Raw genomic sequence first — 14030 nt, forward strand, 5'->3', positions numbered from 1 at the left:
GAAATACCTTTAACAACCATTAAGTTGAAAAAACTTCAGTCTTAAGATGTCAGCAGTTTCTGGTGTCTATGCAAATTGGTGAAACAATATCCAAGAAAATGGCCACTGCCTGATAGATAATGAACAAAACCTTATGTACCAGGAAATCCACTCAGAAATATAAAGTGAGTAGTAGTTTTCAAACTTTATCAGACTGAGATACATACATTTAAAAAAGTGAACAGTTAATGAAAAAATACGTACCCTAACTCCATGAATGGCAATCTGTCGTTTTCTATTCTACTCCATTATACTTAAACATTTATCTTCATGACTCACGGAATTAATTCTGTGCCAGTAAAGAGTTGTGATCTTCAGGTTGCACGTCTCTAGAGCCACTCCTGCACAATAGAATAGGAAAGTGCACAAGAAATTTCATAGAAGCACTTTTTACAATACCTAAGAAGGAATGGTCCTGAGCCTATTTGTAAGAAAATAGGTCATAAATTGTGGTGTACAGTCTTACAATGGACTGTTATGTAGCAATAAGAAAAAATGAACTTTAGGTCACTAAAGTCAGGTGGAGCAAATACTACAAACTACGTAAGAATTAAAAAAGAGGTTTTCATTTATACAAAGTCTTAAAATATGCTCAATTAAGCAATAACAGGGAGAGGGAGAGAGTGATGGATAAGTACTGATGGGTATGTGGAAGAATGTTTAGAAGCAAGTGAATGGATAACACAGAAGTCACAATAATTGTGTCCTCAGGGAGACTGAAGGAATGAGAGTGGGATGGCGAAGGACAAACAGGGTCTTCATAATTATCTTTCCGCAATGTTTAATCCCTAAACTGAGGCTCGGTATGGATTTGTTTTCTTTTATTTCTATTTATTATATGTTCCATAGGCAGTCTTTTGAATGTAAATGATTATTTAAGAATTTAAAAATGGGCTGGAAACAGTTCTCATCATTTTTCAGTTTTTATTGAAATATACAGAACATACAGAGAAGTGCCCATATTTTGACTGTACAGACACTGAATTTTCACAATCTAAAGAACATACAGATCAGGAAACACACCATCCTCAATACCCAGTGGCCTTGACTGATCACTGTTCTTCCAGGCCACACCTCCCCTTCGAAGGGTAACCACTTCCTTCTAACAGCACAGATTAATTTATATGATTTTAAACTTGATAGATTTCACAGTATTACATGTACTGATATATATTATTGAAAATGGTGTGTGTATATATGTACATATATACACATATATATACATATGTATACACATATATATTTCAAATTTAATTTCACTGTTATAAATAATTTTTGTACATTGACCTTATATCCTTTGACCTCAGTAAATTCACTCATTTATTCTAATATTATATATCTCATTTTTTTTTGTTTGTCATAAGCAGTTACATTGTCTACGATTACGATAGTTTTATTTCTTGCTTTTCAATTCTTTGGTCTTTTCTTTCCTTGCCTTATTGCACTGGTGTGAACCTTTGCTACAAAGTTGAGTAGAAGTGGTGATAGTGGGTATGCTAATCTCATTACTAATTTTAAGAGGGATTAAAAATTTCTTTTAATTGTTTTTGCTTTTAGTTTTTCGTAAATAGTCTTTAGCATATTGAGAAAAAGTCCTTCTATCCTTAATTCTTGTTCCTAATTTTATTCTATTAGTAGTTTTTTTCATCCTTAATGCATTTTCTATTTTGTCAAATAACTTTTTGGCATCTAACAATATGATCATATGTTTTTCTCATTTTTTATGTTAAGGTGGTTAATATATTGCTTAATTTTTGAATGATAAATCAACTTTGCCTTCCTGTGATAAATACTATTTGTCATTAAATATTCCTTGATTTGTACATCCATAGATTTGATTTGGTATTATTTTGGTGGGATTTATGCCTTTATGTTCATGATAGCGATTGATGTGTACTTTCTTTTTTAATGCGTTTGTCAAGGTTTAGTATTGAAGTTATCATGGCTTCTTAAAATCTTATAACATGCTCCATTTTATCCTATTCTCTGAAAGACTAAGATATTTTTTTCTTAAATATTTGGCAGAATTAACCACAAAAATATTTGGGCTCGAAGGGATTGTGTGTGTGTGTGTGTGCAAATGCATGAAATAGTAGATTATATATTTTAACAGGTACAAAATTATTCAGGTTTCTAACACTTCTGCTCTCAGTTTGGTTAAGTGATTTTTTTTTTACTCATTTTTCTACTTAATCCCTATGTTTGTCAAATTTATTGGCATGTGTAGCAACCTCCTAATATCTTTCAAAGTTTGAACGTTCTTTATGTGGATATAGAAGCTTAGTTGGCAGTTTTCTCTCAACATTAAATGCCATTCCATCACCTTCTGATGTCCATCATTTTTATGAGACATCAACTCTTAGGTGTATTGCTGCACCAATAAAGGCAATATTTCTTTTTTTATCTTCTTGCATAAGGATTTTCCCTTTGTCTCCAATTTTCAGAAATTTTACCATCATAGTTGATGACGTCATTGTTTAATCCACAAGACCATCTCTGCCGATATTGGCCACGGCAGGTTTTTTTTGGTAGCAGTGGGTGCCCTTCTGCATTTTCACAATTTTCGATGTTTGCGAAGTGTTTCTCTTTGGTGGGAAGTAAGTTCTTTCTCTGAATTTGACAGAAGCAGACATTCACTTCCGTAGCCTCCCTTGAAGCTGAATTGTGGGCACATAATTCAGTCTTGGACCCAAACTGAGTTTTTTAATAAAGAGCTGGACGAGGAGGCCTCGGAATTGATGGCTGTTGGAGCAGCGCACGTGTCCACAAGCAGCTGGTGTTGTGTTGCTGTGGCCACATTCTGAGTCCAATACTGATCATTCTTCAGGAAAACAGTTCTGGTTTGGGAAGCTATTTTTAGCAGGGTAATGCCTGAGCTGTGTTCCTCAGATCTCTCACTGATTCTGTTAGCTTCCCATATCATTTATATTAAATTTTCTGCTTAAATTAGCTGGATTAGGTTTCTGTTGCAACTAAAAACTATCATCATCTCTGACATCTTCTCTCACATCCTTCACAACCAGTCAGTCATCAAATTCTATCTCAGGTACATCTTTCAAATAAATCTTCTTTTTTTAATAAATTTATTTATTTTTGGCTGCGTTGGGTCTTCATTGATGTGCATGGGCTTTCTCTAGTTGCGATGAGCGGGGGCTACTGTTTGTTGCAGTGCACGGGCTTCTCATTGCAGCGGCTTCTCTTGTTGCGGAGCACAGGCTCTAGGTACATGAGCTTCAGTAGTTGTGGCACGTGGGCTCAGTAGTTGTGGCTCACGGGCTCTAGAGCGCAGACTCAGTAGTTGTGGTGTATGGGCATGCGGGATCTTCCCGGGCCAGGGCTTGAACCTGTGTCCCCTGCATTGGCAGGCGGATTCTTAACCACTGCGCCACCAGGGAAGCCTCAAATAAATCTTATATCATTTCCCATGTCTCCTTGTAAATCAGTTCTAATCCTGTACATGGACTGTTGCAGGAACCCTTCTTGATAGCCTGCAATCCACTTACATGCAGCACCATCAATTATTTCGGTTTAGATCTCACGCTTAAAAACGTCTAATACTTTTACATTGACATTAGTATAAAATCCCCAACCATTGTCATGACTTTAAGGGCTCCTAGAATGTAGAAATTACGGACTCTGAGGCTTCACCCCTCACCTCTCTTGTCAGCACTAACTCTGCTTTCTTTATTTCAAAGATACATTGTGGTTTTATATTCTATTCAGGTTTTGAAAGAAAATCCATTATCTTGAACATGTTAATAACTGGGCAATATGCTAACTTAACGAAATACTAACAAATATTTTATATAAAGATTTTTTGTTTGTTTTTTCATTAGAAAAACCTGTAACTACTTATTTCATCCATAGCTTCCAAAATAAATTTGGAAGAATAAATATTGTAAAATATGCTTAGCCTAGGAAATCTACAACAATTAGAATGTATATGAGATTTTTTTTTCAACTTAGTAAATACAAAATATTGTATGTGGAGTAAAGAAGAATTTCAAGATCAAACTTTATAATTAATGGCATATTAAGTATAACCAATTGCAGAGGGTCTCACATTTTACCATCTTTCACAAACTATGCAATTCTAAGAAAATTGGAGTATGATATGCAAGAACTTTTTTGACAAAATTATAGTGCTGTTGGGAAATTGTTGCCTTATGTGAATACAAACATTTGAGTGAATTAACCATTAGGCAATGTTCCCATAGGTAAGATACTAAGCCTGGACCATGGGGTTTAAAAGATTTCATCATCTTAGAGATTGATCAGCAATCAGAGCTATTTAAAGTAGCTCTAGAGCTATTTTAAAATAGAGTTCTTTAAGATAATTTTAGGGTTTTTGTGTTGTTTAGTTTTCCATTAGAATTATGCCACTTTAATGGATATAGTCTCTCAGGATTAATATTTTTATGTGAACTGGTGGTGTCCTTTTTTATAACTTTTTCTTTAAACTTCTCTTTACAATAATGAATGAATCCCACAGAGCAATAGACAGTGTGAGGTCAAAATATTGTCCTGAAAAAAACAGATGCCCCATGTGGTGATGCCAGCATTCAAGTGGCAATGGACCACCTGTTGTCCTGAAGTAAAATTTTAAAAAGAAGAAAACAACCCCCTTTAGAAAAAGTAAACCGTCAACATAAAAGGAAAAACAAAGGTCATTTTTGAAGACATTCCTATTTCATCTTTTCCTTAGTTGGAGTTAAAAAACAAGAGAAAGCAAATTAAGCAATGTGCTTATCTCCCCTTGTACTTCTTACCCTCCTTACTTGCGACTAAAAACGTGGGCGTTTATTACTTCATATGTAAAGGAGACCTGTAGCACCAGATTTTATGTAGGTGTCTTGCTTCAGTTAGCATGGCCTTCTGATCTGCACCCTCTATTTTTGAATTTGGTAACTCGTTACAACAGTGCCTATAACAGCCAGGAAACCAAATTAGAGTCAAGTTTTGCAATTTTTTTTTAAAAGGGGCGACTACAGGAAGAAATAGCTTTTCAATGAGCAAATTTTAGGGAACTGCTTCTGTTTAAAAACAAAACATACACTAGAAATTGAAAACTCAGAGAAATGACTGCTTTTTCATATTCTAAAACGGAAAAAGGCAATGTTGCGTAACAGCAGGAGTTTTAGAACCTCACGCAGAAGGTAAATAACAGATCATCTCAGAAAAAAGGGACCAGTGGAGTTGAAGTATTTCCAGTGATGGGCACACCCCAAGTATAGATACATTAAACTGGCAGTGTTAATCTAGTGACTTTTGTCTCTTCTGTTTTCAATAGAGAAATCATTAAGAGGAAAAAAATTGGGAAATACAATCAAGGGTGTGTATCACTTTTAATTCATAGGACCATAGTGTATTAAATTTGGGAAAGATAATAGATATGAAAGAGACTAGAATTCTCATTTTATCATGAGATGAGTGTCTGGTATGTCCAAAAGCAATAGTAAATGATGTAGCTAGGAATAAATCCAGGCCATAGGGCTTTCTGTTCTGTATTTTTCAATACACTGTATGTTTATACTGAGATTATGGAAAAGGTCTGAACCTTTCTCGTTTCCCCTTCCAGAGCTTAAAGAAAAGCTTACATACTGATTTAAATAGTGACAATTTGCTTAATCCCAAAAGGAAAATAGGCTGAAAAAAAAAAAAAAAAAAAGATGTGAATGGGGTAAATTGTTTATGTATACACACAGTTAACTTCATAGTGTAGACATTTTTAAACTAATTATTTGCTTGTCTATAGAAAGTATAAAGATACCACTTCAGTTAATCCTAAGGAGTAGTGCCAGGCTAACTGTAAATAACTGTAAATCTTCTCTTACTGGGACAGAAACTATTTCCATCTCGGTGAGCCAACTTCAGCACCAAAGACACTTAATAATCCATATTGACAGAAGGACATAAAAACCTGCATTCAACAGTGTTTCTGTTGGGAGGAAATTCTCCAAGGATTTCTTGTATTTCTGCACATCTTGAGAGCAGAGGAACCACATGCCCTTGTTCTGGACATCTTTACAAAGATGTTTTATAGCAGGTGGTCTCAGAAGATAGAGATAATTGTGGATGCCTTGTTCCAGTGTTATAAAGATAACGTCTCCCTCCAAGGTGAAGCAGGCAGGCTTCTGCCCATTATAGAAAGGTCAGGTTTCCTAGGCTTAGGTGTCCTCCCTTGTCATGTAAGTCACTGAATGTTCTGGCATCACCTGGCCCTTTTCTCAGCACGCATTGGGAATTGGGGCTGAGGGAACAGGCATCAGTAATACTGGCTATTGCAATTTCTGTGGACAAGAGAGTTATTTTTTTCTGAGACCCAAGAGTCTCGTGTCTTCTGCCCATGTCTGAGAAACTGGCAGACTAACTAGTAAGCTTGCAAGTGGAGTGAAATCTCAGACCCTTCACAGTTCTTGACATTATCATCTTTCCATTCCTGCAGTCCATTCTGTATGCTTCTATCAGACTCACATTTATAAGGCCCCTGTCTCATTTTATCATATTTCTATCAAAAATCTCCAGTGTTTTCCAATGATTAGGATCCTCTCCAAGGAATGTAAAACCTGCGAGTATATGGTTCCAACTTTCCTTTGTGTCCCATGCAGTATAGATTCTCACCAAGAAATGAAAAGCTTTTCATTGTGTGGCTCCAACCCGCCTTCTTAATTTTACTTCTTGCGCCCTGAACAAATCCCATTTTCCCACCCCCATGGCCTTCCTCTGTTATATCCTACCATCTGACCATATTGTCTTTTCCGTCATTTCTGTTGTTTTTCAAGAACACTCTAACTTACCGGAAGGTGAGCAGTTATTGTAGTGGCAGCTGCGTGGCACCACCCAGACCCCTCTTCAGGAAGGAGAGGTTTAAACCCTCACGGCTGCTGGAGGTGGTGCCAGGGGGCATCCTCAGGGTGTTTCTGTCTGACAGTTTCCCTGGGGCCCTCAGAGCTTCCTTGGTCAAGGTCGTACCTCCCTCCCAGAGGCAGCCCATGTCAAATGACCAATGAAGAGGTGCTAAGACTCAACTCAAATTTGCAGTGGAGTCTTAGTACCATTCCAGCTGTGCCTTTTGAAGGCCATTCCAGCTGCGCACTTCCCTGTTGGTTTGGGTGATGTTTTGTGGTGACTACATCACAATCCTGCTACTTTTCCTCTCTCTTGTTAATAAGCTTCCTGCGCACAAATCTCTGTGTCGGACTCTGCTTCCCGGGGAACCCCGCCTGCAGCAGTTAACATCCATATAGAATGTAATCTTCCTGAGAAAAGGCCCGCCTCTCCCTTGTTTTCTTGTATCCATTCAGGAACCTCTAATAATAGCTCTTCAGTAAGTATTTGTTGAATGAAATTGAACTGAATGAAGTGGAGAAGCTAACCTTGCATTTTTTCATTAGCATCCAAAGTAAATAACATGGTATGAGGCGACATCTTCCTAACCTAGTAGTGGATATAAAGTGAGAAATACATTTTAGAATCCAGAATCAGGGAAAAAGACCCTGCTACTCAAAAGAAGGGTCAAAGAGACAGTATAATTTGAATTGTATCTAGTCTTCCCTATCTAAAGATAACTATGATTGTAGCTGTCTGAAATAAATTAAGGGAAGATATTACAGAAATAAATTCAGAGAAAGGAAGGGAAAATATTCATTCACCATCACTTTTATGACTGAGTCTAATGGTTTAAACAGCAGCACTGAATGGTAGAATTGATACGTATGAAGCCAAATGAGAATGGTTCTGATGTTTCTTACTGGCCAGGACTACTCTAAGCTTTCTCTCGGAAAGCAACCTTGAAAAATTACTCTTGAATTTTTTAAGGAATTTTAAAGCAACATCCTAGCCTAAGATATTTTAAATAGCTCCAAGAAAATAGATGTTATAGCAATAACTTGCCAGTAGAAGTTGAAAAAAAGAAAAAAAAGAAAAAAAGCTAAGAATATGAGAAACAACCAGTCGTACCAAAAGCTCTAAGTATATTTCAACAGTAACCACCATCTACCCACTTACATTTTCTCATTACTCGTTCAAGCACTGGAAAGCTTTAGAGAACTGAATCCATACTGTAAGATGTGTTTTCAGTTTGATAAAAAGCTACTAGATCATAAACAAGTGTGTGCTCTTGGGCATATTGAATGTTTGTTCAGTGTCAACAGGTATACTTGTGCCTTGTTTGGGCTTTGCAGTAAATGATGGATCATGGCCTTCCATTAAAAAGAATCTTTAATCTTTCAGTTTATATATCAACTGTTTTCCCAGCTGAGTCTTTTAGTCATTGGCCCTTAACATCCAGAATAACAGCTTGGTGATTCTGCTTTTGCAGTTTTTTTCCCCTTAGTGTTTTTTTTCCCCCAGATATATTTCCTCTACTTGAAATGTCATCCCTTGAGAAAATGTGTTGAAAAAAATGTCATCGTTATTTGAAATGGTTATTGTCTAATTATTATTCTCTTCCCTTCATGTCTAATTTATTATTCGTTAGACACTAATTTATTACTATTTGGCAATACCTGTACGACTCTATTCACATTTTCATGGCATTTCTTTCATAATATTTCAATATTAAAAATAATATTAAACATTGAAAAAGATTCTCTTCTTATGTGATACTTCTTTCTTGTGGCATCTAAAATTTGGATTTTTTTTTTCGAATTAAAAGTAGCAAAAGCATGATGCCAAGTGCTAAATGAGACCCTTAAGTATTCTAAACAAATATACAGTATTTGACTCTGCTTTTTTTTTTTTCCCCACGGTTTCTCCTGGTAGGTGCTGTTGGGATTATAGGTGGGATTATTAGTTGTACAGAATCGCTCAACACATTAGAGGCCGTTAGCATGCGGAGCCCTAGGCGGTAAATGTCCAGCGCAGCCCCTAATCGTTACGACAACCACAAGTGTCTGCACACATTTCCAGGTTCCTCCCGGGGAAATCGCGCCGCCCCATTTTCTTATGACGCTTCTGACGCTAATCTTTATTACTGATTATAGTACAGCAATTTCTTCTACTTATTGTGTTCTCAACTTCCCACTCTCACCATTCTAACCAGACCAGTACTTTTTATTTTTTTATTTTTTTGCGGTACGCGGGCCTCTACCATGTGGTTTTGTGGTACACACCTGTATAAAATCAATATTTAAAATTACCAATATATTTTACACTGCTCTCTTCTGAGGATATAACAATTTAATATACAGTAGCTATATGATTAGATCTTGTTATTAAATCATTCCTTTAACTTGTTAGTACTGTTATTGATCCTTTTAACTAAACACTGTGTTCGTTACTCTGCTCTGAGTTATCTTTTAGACAATTAGATTTGTTGTTTGCTTGTTTGGTCAGGGAAAAGATCCCGAGGCACGTTTGATGTACAGTTGACCCTTGAACAATGCAGGGGTTGGGGTGCTGACCCCCTACAGAGTCAAAAATCTGCATATAACTTTTGACTCCCCCAAAACTTAACTGCTAATAGCTTACTGTGACTGGAAGCCTTATTGATAACATAAGCAGTCGATTAACACATTTTGTTTGTTATATGTATTACTGTGTCTTAGAATAAAGTAAGCTAGAAAGAAGAAAATGTTACTTAAAAAATCATGAGGAAGAGAAAATTCATTTACAGTACTGTACTGTATTTATTGATACTCTAACTTGACATCCCCTGTTTATAAGATGAATCATCTGTCAGTAAGTACGTCAGTATTGTCTTATATGATACAAGACACTAGATGTGATGCATATTACTAACACCAGATACCAAAAATAAAAAGACAGTGTGAAAAATTTCATATTTGTTTACAGCTTTAACGATTTCTACACTGAGAAAAATGAAGCAGCAGTGTGGTTGCTTTATGGCTGCCTAGTGTAATCAATACAGTTGCCTCATGGTAGCCTACCCTATACGCTACTGAATGATTCGTTAACAGAATTTTTATGACATACAGTATTACAGTTATGTTCATAATATGATATTGGTGACATTGCTACATTGAAAAAAGAAAACAAAAAGCACTTCCCTGTGGTGATAGGCTGACATGCAGTTTCTCCGGTTACAAGAGTGAGAGGCATACTGTGCAGTAATGTAATTCTTTGAAAGAGAAGTTATAAAATAGTAAGAAAACTAACATATTATTAATTTTTTAAATTAAATATCACTCACTTATGCCTATGTAAGGATAGGTTATCCACTTCAATACAAGTCTTGCACACAATGTTCTACGTGTATATTTTTGTAAATTTATTTTTAAAAAATCCATGTATAAGTGGACCTGTGCAGTTCAAACCCATGTTGTTCGAAGATCAACTGTATATGAAATTGTATGATTACAATTTATACCTAGTTATATAAACATAAGGTTTTACTATATTAAAAAAAAGCTTTTTATTTCAAACCAAATTTTGAAAAGCAGCACAGTAGATGGAAAATATTTCACTGGTTTCAATTTGGGTCTACTTGGATTTGAACTTGCTTTCAGTACAAGTTCATACAATTAACTTCTCAAAAATGCAAAATTATTATCTATTAAAATTAGGAATGTTTGGCTGGATATTATTACAAACTGTACTAGAAACACTCCAAATCATGTAATTCTAGATCTTCATTTTTTCATAGAGGGATTATCCACTCTGTTTTGGTAAAGTATGTTCTACAGGGGCTTTCTGGAGGCTAGAGTTTCTCTGAATGACACAATAGAAAAATAGCATTATTGAACCTTCCTCTTTAAAGGGAACTGTTACCAAAATAACGAAACGTACTATACGCTAATGGAATATAATACTATAATCTAACAAAAATATAAAGATATTTATAGAAATATTAAACAATATTCTGTTTTCACCAAATGTTATTCTGAATTCAGCTTCTTATCCCCCTCACCACCTCCACGCACAGATGAGGCTAGCCCACTTCACATTTTCAGCAGCGGAAAGGAAGTTGTTTGTGGGACGAGTATAGGATTTAGGGTTTCTAAGTTTGCAGTTGTTTTTTTTTTTTTTTTTTGCGGTACGCGGGCCTCTCACTGCTGTGGCCTCTCCCGTTGCGGAGCACAGGCTCTGGACGCGCAGGCTCAGCGGCCATGGCTCACGGGCCCAGCTGCTCCGCGGCATGTGGGATCTTCCCAGACCGGGGCACGAACCCGTGTCCCCTGCATCGGCAGGCGGACTCTCAACCACTGTGCCCCCAGGGAAGCCCCTAAGTTTGCATTTTTATACTGCTTTTTTATACCGCTTTGTCTTGGGTCTCAAGTATTTCCTGACATGTCTTCCTTTGGAGGAAAAAAGTGGAGGATGTGTCTTAGTCTCCTAGGGCTGCCATAACAAAGTACCATGAAGCAGAAGGCTGAAAACATCAGAAATTGATTCTCTCAGAGTTCTGGAAGCTATAGGAGCCTAAAATCAAAACGTTGGTTGAGCCAAACCTCTAGGGGAAGATCCCTCCTGTGGCTTCCACCTTCTGATTCCTTGGTTTGTGGGAGTAAATCTCCAGTTTCTGCTCCATCTTTACACGGCCATCGTCCTGTGTCTGTCTATGTGCAGATTTTCCTCTTCTTACAAGGACACCAGTCATATTGGATTAATGCTCCCTGTAATCCAGAGTGACCTCATCGTAACCTAATTCTATCTGCAAAGGCCCTGTTTCCAAATAAGGTCTCATTCATAGGCACCAGGGCTTAGAACTTCAACATATTATTTAAGGAGGGGGCACAATTCAACACATAACAGAACCTAGGGGGGAACAGTGCTAACATTTTCTAGAGCCCTTGCTTTGATTAGTTATTACAGATCCTCAGTAAATAATAAAAATTATTTATCATATAAATTATATATCATTACATTATATGATAAATTATTATTATAGAAAACATGTATATAGAACTTATGATGTACCAGGTTCTGCTTTACAAATATTAACTCATTTATTGAACTGAAATGAGAATCCAAGTGTCTTATCATGAATTGATAATACATTGATTAGCAAATTCTGTTTTATTTTTTTTTCAAATTCTGTTTTAGAATTTAGAAAGGCATTCTTGAAATTGGACATTTTGCTTTTGTAATCTCGTCCTTTCTGTTTTAATTACGCCGAGCATCCTAAAAGTCTTCAATGTCTGTGAAGTTTTGACTTGCAAAACGTACTGATAGTCTGCAAATTTCTCAGTCGGTTTATTTAAACTTTTTTTTTGTTCATTATTAGGGATTGAGCCGGTCCCATTGAGCCAGATACTATTACCAATGAAAGCAGGCTTGCCACACAGCTGAAGGCCACCATTTATTCTATACACTTTGTTTCAGACCCTTATTCATGCTGATATCTGTTCAAGTCGTAATTACCACGTTTCCACAACTGGTCTCTTTTCACAATCCCCCTAATTCACTGCAACATAAACACAGAAGTGAAAAATACATTGCCAGGTAATGATAAGGTTGTTTATAAATAAAATACATGTAAAGAATAATTCGTCCCCTCTGGGACACATGCTGGTTATTTCTGAAAACTTTGACAAAAAGTTTTTAAAACAGTAAATTATAAACAAGTCTTTAGGTTTTACTCATAAAAGTGTCATTAATACTGTTATAGGACATAATGATTTAATTATATATTTAAGTAATATAATTAATAAAATATTTTCTGTATTCGGCATCTTAGAGAGAAATGAATTTTGTCACGTCCGAAGGAAAGAAACATGATATAATTTTTGCAACCATCTTTCACGCATCCATTTTAGTAGCAACACGATTCTACAAAACATTAGGGTGTTAATATTGACTTCCTAAATGATGCTTCCTTAATAACACTTGAAAAATTTTGCTAATAGCCTCTTATCACAAGGTTGCTATGTGCCTTGTTTTGTAGGCTTTACAATATCACACAAGTCCGTTATTCCCATTGACGTTTTCTCAGTGACCAGTTAGCTCGTTTACATTCTACGGAAATGGAACGAGTGGGAAATGCCAATAGCAACCACTAATCCTCCCTGTGACAATCCAACCTTGGATTGTAAACACTGTGCTAGGCATTGTGGTCACATTATTCCATTTATTATTCTCAATAAGCCTGTATTATAGGCTCTATTAGTATCTCCTTGGGGACAGTGAGGTAAGGCTAGATTTTGCTGGAGTCCAAACTTCAGTTTCTTTGTAAATAAAGACTAGTTTCTCCTTCACGCAAAATCACTTCCAAACGAGGACTCGAAGGTCCAGGGTGTTTCTTTCTTGTGACCCCACCGTTTCTACACATCACTCCATGATGTCTAAGAAGGGAAGAGGAAGGTTTGTACATTCAATATTAAGTGACTTTGCTCAGAGGTGACTCACGTGACATCTGTTCAGAGCCATTTCACCAAAACTAGTCACCTAACTAGTAACTAAGCTGGCCCTACCTAATTACAAGGGAGCTGATCGGTTGAAGAATCCAGGGATTGATAACCATCTTTGCTACAGCATAGAGTGGTACTTGCATAGGACATCAGTAAAGGATGAGCATATAATGGTTCCCATGCAAAAATACATCTGGGATGGGCTTTAAGAATTAAATACATACGGTAGGTCTACTTAACACTTTTAATATGCTAACAAACATGGGGCATATTTACAAGAAGAGTACTTAATACGCGCATTTCTCAAACTTCCCATACTGCAGGCAACGGTTACTGTGTCTAGATAGGTCTGCCCTCTCAGGGTTTTTCAGGGGCGAGAAATGTGTGGGTATTTTCTATGGAGTGGATGTGGGTCATTTAGGAAAGACTTCAACAGCACAAGTCCACATGACTTGGACCATACATGAGTCAAGGGCTTAGGAAATGGAATGCTTCACCCATAACATGAATGTTGCAAGTGAAAGGTCCCCAGAAACAAAAATCTCTAAAGAACATTAAAAAAACTTACAGAGAAAGATCACTTTTAACCATCTCCCAAAGAGCATGAAATCTACCCAACCAAGTCGGAAGTACTCTGTCACCTTATCACCCTTTTGTCCCATCTTCTCAAAATGTTCAAAA

The sequence above is a fragment of the Delphinapterus leucas genome, chromosome 6, assembly GCF_059928025.1.
Source record: "Delphinapterus leucas isolate spDelLeu-1000000601 "Yukka" chromosome 6, BTC_Dleu_Yukka2, whole genome shotgun sequence".
NCBI lineage: Eukaryota > Metazoa > Chordata > Mammalia > Artiodactyla > Monodontidae > Delphinapterus > Delphinapterus leucas.